This window comes from Callorhinus ursinus, unplaced genomic scaffold (genome assembly GCF_003265705.2).
Source record: "Callorhinus ursinus isolate GAN/ISIS: 27379988/994484 unplaced genomic scaffold, GSC_fseal_2.0 scaffold67, whole genome shotgun sequence".
In the NCBI taxonomy this organism is placed as follows: domain Eukaryota; kingdom Metazoa; phylum Chordata; class Mammalia; order Carnivora; family Otariidae; genus Callorhinus; species Callorhinus ursinus.
In genome coordinates, this window is record NW_027397129.1 from 5,119,557 (window position 1) to 5,127,001 (window position 7,445).

Consider the following 7,445-nt stretch of genomic DNA (forward strand, 5'->3'; position numbering starts at 1 on the left):
TAGACTAGATTCACTTCTAATGACTAGTGGGCCCCCCAAACAAATGAAGATTGATGGCAGTATGAAGTCACCACATTAGCTCTGAATTGTCTACCTATAGGTTTCTACTTATGTCAGAAAACCAAACCAAAAAAAAAAAAAAGGCCCTGTTTATTTGTTTTTATTTGTTCCTTTCAATTAGGTTTTCTGTTACATGTAGCTAGACCTGTTCTTATATGGCATACTTTACATTAATTAATTAAACAAGCACAACAGCATTGTAAGGTGAGTAAAATTATCTTCATTTTAGAAATGAAGAAACAGTCATGGAGAGTATATGTAAATTTTCTAAGGTCGCATGGCTACAGAAGGAGCCATCATTTAAACCTTTTAGTTTCAGATTTCATCATTTAGTTTCAGATTCCACACTCTTTTAACTCCAATGCCATACTGTCCAATTCTATGCTAACACTTTCAAATCAGTAGTTTTTCACCATAATGTAAATTCTTGCTCTTTTGAAGTTTTTGCAATATGGCTATATTAGCCTGGAATAGTCACGTTCCTGTCATGTACTCAGCTTCTAAAAATTACCTACGTTTATTGAAACCTTTGACGTGTTTTAAAATCTTTACCTCCGACCTAGACATTGTTATTTATTTGCATGCCTTCCTTGAATTTTTTATCTTCAAAGAATCTTACTGCACCATTTAGCCACACATCCACCACATCCAATGTGTATACTGCACAGCCTGTAAACCTTTACAATGGCATTGCCTCTGAAATTTTGAACTCAGATGTTTCATCATGTGACTACAATGTTCTGCTCATCTATTCTCTCATTCAATCATTCCTAATATATTTGTTCCTCTTAGTCAGGTCACTGAAGCCTACTACATTTCTCCCATCTGTCAACCATTCATCCTTTTTTAATTGATTTTCATATTCCATCTAAATTCTTCAACTTTATCTTTCAATCACTTCTGTGCCAATATATTCAAATTCATTGTTTGTATCCCATTGTCCTGGTAGAACTCTACTCCTGCAATCTTCATACAGATTGTTAATCAGGAATAGAGAAAAGTACATAATCATGAAGGAGAACCAATAGAAATCCATAGTCTACAAATTTATCTTGGACTTTTACTTATCCCTAATAAATTTTGAAACTCTTTCCCTTTTTCTCAAAATTCTAAAATTTTTATTATCACTTTTACCAGACACTTTTCCTTCTACTTCAGAGAGAAAAGGAACAAACCAAATGAAAACCCCCTTAAATTTCTTCTACCAAAGCTATTTATGTATACCATCCTCACACAGTCTAAGTACCATTTCAGCTCATGTCAACATAAAATTTTTAATTGGATCCTTAAATATCTTCTCAACTTATTTTCCCCCAAATTTTCCTGTTCTTTAAGGTAGTAGAATTTTAGGTCAGTTCTGTGTCCTTTTCTTATAACTTTATGAAAATTAGGGTATATTAAGCAAATACATTTCTTTGTTTTAGTATATGTTTGAAATCACATCCTTGTTTTAATGTAAATTAAATTTTCTTTTTAGGGGCGCCTGGATGGCTCAGTCATTGGGCGTCTGCCTTCGGCTCAGGTCATGATCCCAGGGTCCTGGGATCGAGCCCCACGTCGGGCTCCCTGCTCCGCGGGAAGCCTGCTTCTCCCTCTCTCACTCCCTCTGCTTGTATTCCCTCTCTCACTGTCTCTCTTTCTCTGTCAAATAAATAAAAATCTTTTAAAAATTTTCTTTTTATTGTTGTTTTTTGTTTATTTTTGTAGAATTCAGAATCAAGAGAGTAAGAGCATGCTCCTACATTACTATCTTTACTAAATGTTGCAGGTCTTTTAAATTTTTAATTAGGAAAGAGTTTTTATTATTATAGTTGTGACCAAACTTTTTCAGTTTTCTTCTTGACTACATTTTCAATATCATTGATTTAATTACAATACACACTTAATTATAACTTTTACAGCCTCTAATGCAGATCTCATTACTCATTTAGATTTTTTATTTTCCCTGTAGTCCTTCTTATTCTCATCTTAATCAGTTATCTATTCATACCAAATTGTTCTCTTTTTAGCTTTTTATCATTTCAGAGACCTTGAATATGTTTTGTTTTGATAGAGACTGTAACAATGTTCCACTCTTTCTGGTAATTTTAAGAGGTTATTTACCAAAAAAAAAAGAGGTTATTTACCAAATTCATTTTTATTTTTGAAATCTCTGGGAAAGTAAAGAATTTCTTCACAAGGTCTATGTCGTTTTGTTATTGTTGTGCTGCTTTCTTTTCTATTCATTCTCAAATGAAGCTACTGCTATATAGTTTCTATACTGGAAATTACTTGGCTGCATTCTCATTCCACTTAATTCTGGGAAAATCCCTCTCTTAAATCTACATTGGTTAATGAATTAGATATGCCCAGTCCTGGTCCAATTTTCTGTCTTTCATTTACGATTCATACAATGAACTGAAAAAAAAATCCTGATTGGATTTCAGATATTCTAAAATAAACTATAATGAAAAGTGCAATCTCTCAGCCACACCTTTCACCAGACTTTTCATGCCATCCTGCCTTTCCCATCCCCCACCTTCAACACCATTGGGTTGGAATAAATTATTGGAGATTCTAAGATTCAAGGTACCAGAATGTATTCTCCCCCTCTTAACATGTCAATTGTTTTCTTTAAGTTTCAGTCTATGAATTTGGTACAGGTGCACAGGGAACAAAACAGGAAACTAAAACTGGCTTCTTCAAAGACATTGTGCATTGCAGGGGTTATGTGCTATAGATACAGACCTTCTGTAACTAACAGAATGTTCTTTCTTAAACATTGCTTTCATCATATTTCATCACCTAAATAAGAACAATCCATTCCTATCTCAGCACTTTTGCTTATACTGTCTTTTTTTTCCCTTCCTTTCTGCCTGCCCCTTAATTTTTAAGTCAAATTACAAAGCTTATGTTTGTTGGCAAGATTCTGTTTTTTGGAATGCATAGCACTTATTTTTCAAACTCTATGCCCTGTAGGAAGTAAGCTCCATGAAAGCAAGAGTTATGCTTAACTTGTTTTCCTTTCCTTTTTATTCTGTTTTACTTGCCAGAGCCTACAAAAGGCTGTGTCTTATGCTCATTTTTATCTCAAAGACAATGTGATTCTTATTTAGAATTATCAACAAGTATTTGTTAAATGCACAGATTTTGATTGACTGAATGAATGCTTTTGTCATAGACTTTGAGAACTTTTCATATTACATATTTATGAGAACTAACCTGTATCTTTCTATAAAGATAGATCACCATCACAGTTTCAAGTGATAATTATTTTTTTCTATATTTAAGAAAGTATTGTAAGAAATATACATTTATAATGCTATGTTTCTATTGGAACTGATAAGTAGTATTACTGTACTGAAAAAGTGGAAAGAAAGAAAAAAATTGTTTCAATTTCTTTGAGGAAAAGATGTAAGGTATATTATGTATTTCAGAAATATGTCTGAAAATTGCTCAGATAAAAGGTTTGCTTTTGTAATGTTTACGCATTTTATTTTAAATAGTGAGGGAACACCATACCATATTCTAAAGAACACTGGAGAGCTCTCCAAACCTCAATTTCAATCTGATCTTTGCTACTAACAGAACATGTGACCTCAGGCAAGTCACAAAACTTCTACAAGCTCAGTTTCATCATTTGTAAAGTGTATATTCCTACCAACCACAGGTTTTTGTGAGAAGCAAGTGAAATAATAAACATTAAATAACTTAAAACTGTTAAATATTAGTTAAATATAAGAAATTATTATCATTACCAATAAATGGTCAAACGAAGAAATCTCAGTTAAACAAAATGAGAATGATGTGATGCCAAGTACTATGCAACACCTTATTAAAATCCTGAATTGCAAGAGATAGCAAGCTTATTAATAGAGAGTTGCCAGTGTCTCGGTGTCCCAATTTCATATTCCATCAGGAGAAAAGCTGTTTGACTTTTGTCTAACCAATACAGTACTAGTTTGTTCAGCATAGTGCCAGGTCAATCTGTCTACAAAGTTATCAATCACTCAGAATATTTGACTTAAGTATCTCAATCTTTGTGACTTCTTAAAACCATGCCCAGTGCACACAACTCCCTTAGATTGTCTTTGTTCTTATTGGTGGAATGTTTCTATTAAAGAAATTTAGTTAAGACACTGTTTTAAGGTTTGAAGCACCAAATTAAAGTCAACATATTAACATTTCATTAAAATGTTCCCACTTTCACTTATACAATATGTGTATATGGGATAGATATATATATTATATATATAATATGTATACAACACATATACAATTGCAATATTTTTTTCACTTAGAGAACTGAAAATTTGATAGTATATTGAAAAATATCTTGATGGTATATTGAGAAGGAGTTTCCCACAGAAATATTGATTGCATTAAGAATTTGATCCTAAATATACATGAACAATTATGGATGCATCAGTCATGTATAAATGAGAGATGAGTTTTCTTCATACAGAGCTACTTGAAGTTTTTTTGAATGTTAGTAGGTGAAAAACAAAGTCAAACCAAGCATCTCTTTCCAAGGACCAAAAGTTACACATTTTGAATTGCCAGTTATATTTTTGTCAAATAAATAATTTGAAATGACGATAAACCTCTTAACTAAGTTTATTATCTGGCTAACCAGAGTCAAAGCTATTAAAATTAAATATACAAATGCACAATGAAAGGCATATGCTTTCTTTGTGCAGGTGACAGATGACCTTCGTTATCATTAAAAATTACTAACATGTCAAGTAAAATTACCCATTTCCCAGCATAATTTTCATTCATTTTAGCTTACTGCCTTATTCCTTTTTGTAAGTACTGATCTAAAGGACTACTTTCTCCCCTTGTCTATTCTGCAGCTGTGAGCCCTTCTTTATAAGCCAATATACATCTTCTATATACTCATAAATCTAGGTGTCAACCATCCCAAGCTATATCTTCTTCACTACACTCAGGCAAGATTGGCCACCTGAGTTGTTGGTTTGTTTTGCATTGTTTTTAACTAAAGCTTAATTTAACATTTATAAACATATAGACAATATGTCACATACTTTTCTTCTATTCTGTACTTGTAAATCAATCATCCTAGTCACTAACATGGGGAAAATCACCAATGACTGTTAAAAGTACATTAATTTAATATGATTTTAATAATTCTTTCAGGTTTATCAAAGATCTATTATGTATAAGACACTATACTAAGCACTTTGGGAACTTTGAAGGTAAAGTAAATATGACATACCTCCCTAAAGACCTACGGTGCAATAAAATAGATAAACATGAAAAATATAGTATAAAATTGATAGAAAACAGAATGCCTAAGAGGAAAAGTTTACTTCTAGCAAAGAATATTTTTGGATTAATTGTATTTTTTTAATTATAAAATGTATCTTTTTTTAATTTAAATTCAATTAGCCAACATATAGTACATCCTTAGTTTCAGATGTAGAGTTCAGTAATTCATTGGTTGTGTATAATACCCAGTGCTCATCACATCATGTGAATGTATCGGAAACATAAAAAATGAATAATAATATATTAATTACTCAGTGATCCACTACCCAGATTTAATAAAAGATAATATTTTACTATCTTTGCTTCGTCTATTTGAAAATAAACAAATCATTACAGATGGAAGAAGGCCCTTTTGTGCTACTCACTGATTCCAAATTGCTTCTTTTAGAAGTAACCACTAAATGTGGTGTAGTATTCTTTTCCATGTTTTTATATTTTTTACATTAACATGTACTCATAAACCATATACCTATATCTATAAGGAATTGTCATGTGCAGTTTTAACATTTATGTAGTTATTTATATATTTTTCATAGCTTGCTGATTTACTCAACTTTTTATATTGGGGTATCTATGTTTACAAATGTAGAACATTTATTCACATTGCTATATGATATTCCCTTGTGTGAATAAATATACCACAAGTTATCCAGTCTACTATTTATGGATTTTTGTGTTCCCAATTTCACTTCAATGAATATCCCATTATTTGTTTTATTGTATGTTTGTCAGTGATCTTAAGCTATGCACTGGACTCTGCTATTCCTCACATAAGTCAGTCATGCTCTCATCTTAGAGCCATGGCACCATTTCCTCTGACTGGGATGCCCCTCTCTTTGACTACCTAAGTCACCTTTTTCAAGTATTTGCTCAAATGTCACATTCTAAATGAGGTCTGCTCTGACTGCTCCATATCCTGGTATTACTGGTAACACATTTTTTTTAGCTACTTTTTTTTTTTGCACGACCCCTATTTTTACCTGTTCTGACTATTGTTTGTCTTCCTTACTGTTGTTATTATGTTGCTGTTGTGAATGTGATTTTTTTAAGAGAGATAGAGAGAGAAAGCAGGAGGGGAGGGGCAGAGGGAGAGGGAGAGAGAATCTCAAGCAGAATCTATGTCTAGCACGGAGCCCAAAGTGGGGCTCAGTCCTGCAATCTTGAGATCATGACCTGAGCCAAAATGAAGAGTCAGACACTTAACTCACTGATCAATACTCAGGTGCCCTGAATGTGATTTTTTGATGGTATATTTTCTTTATGGATATAGATGAACTTCAGGAATTTAATTGATTTTTTTTATTTTCTTGATTTTATTTGATTTTCTTGATCTTTTATCCACCTTCCTTCCTGGAATCAATCATTCAATTTTTAATTCTAACACATCTGTAGATTTTCTTAGAATGTTTATGTAATCTTATTGCTACTGAATAACAACTTTGATTCTTACTTTTTAATCTTATTACTTATCATTTTATCTACTACAATTTTAAAAAGAAGTGGTGAGAGAAGGCATCCTAATCTTGTTAACAATAATTGATTATATTTTCACCATTAAGTATGAGAATTAGTATGCATTTTGATGAAATTTCTTTTTCAAAAGAACTTTCTTTCTATATCTAGTTTGTTAAGATGTCTTAACAAAAATAAGTGTTACATGTAAAAGGATTTTTTTAAAGATTTTATTTATTTGAGAGAGGGAGAAGCAGGCTTCCTGCTGAGCAGGGAGTGCTATGTGGGGCTCAATCCCAGGACCCTAGGATCATGACCTGAGCTGAAGGAAGACACTTAACCAGCTGAGCCACCCAGGTGCCCCATAAAAGGATGTGTTTTAATGCAACCACTGAAATGATAGTATGTTCCTGTGGCAAATTTTATATTTATATGTTTTATATGAAATTATACATATTAAATTAATATTATATCTAATATTATATATAAATTAACTCTAATGGATCACAGAAATAAATGTAAAATTTTATAGTATAGGGAGGCCTGGGTGGCTCAGTCAGTTAAGTGACTGCTTTTAGCTCAGGTCATGATCCCAGGGTCCTGAGATCAAGTCCTGCATCAGGATCCTTGCTCAGTGGGGAGTGTACTTCTCCCTCTGCCTG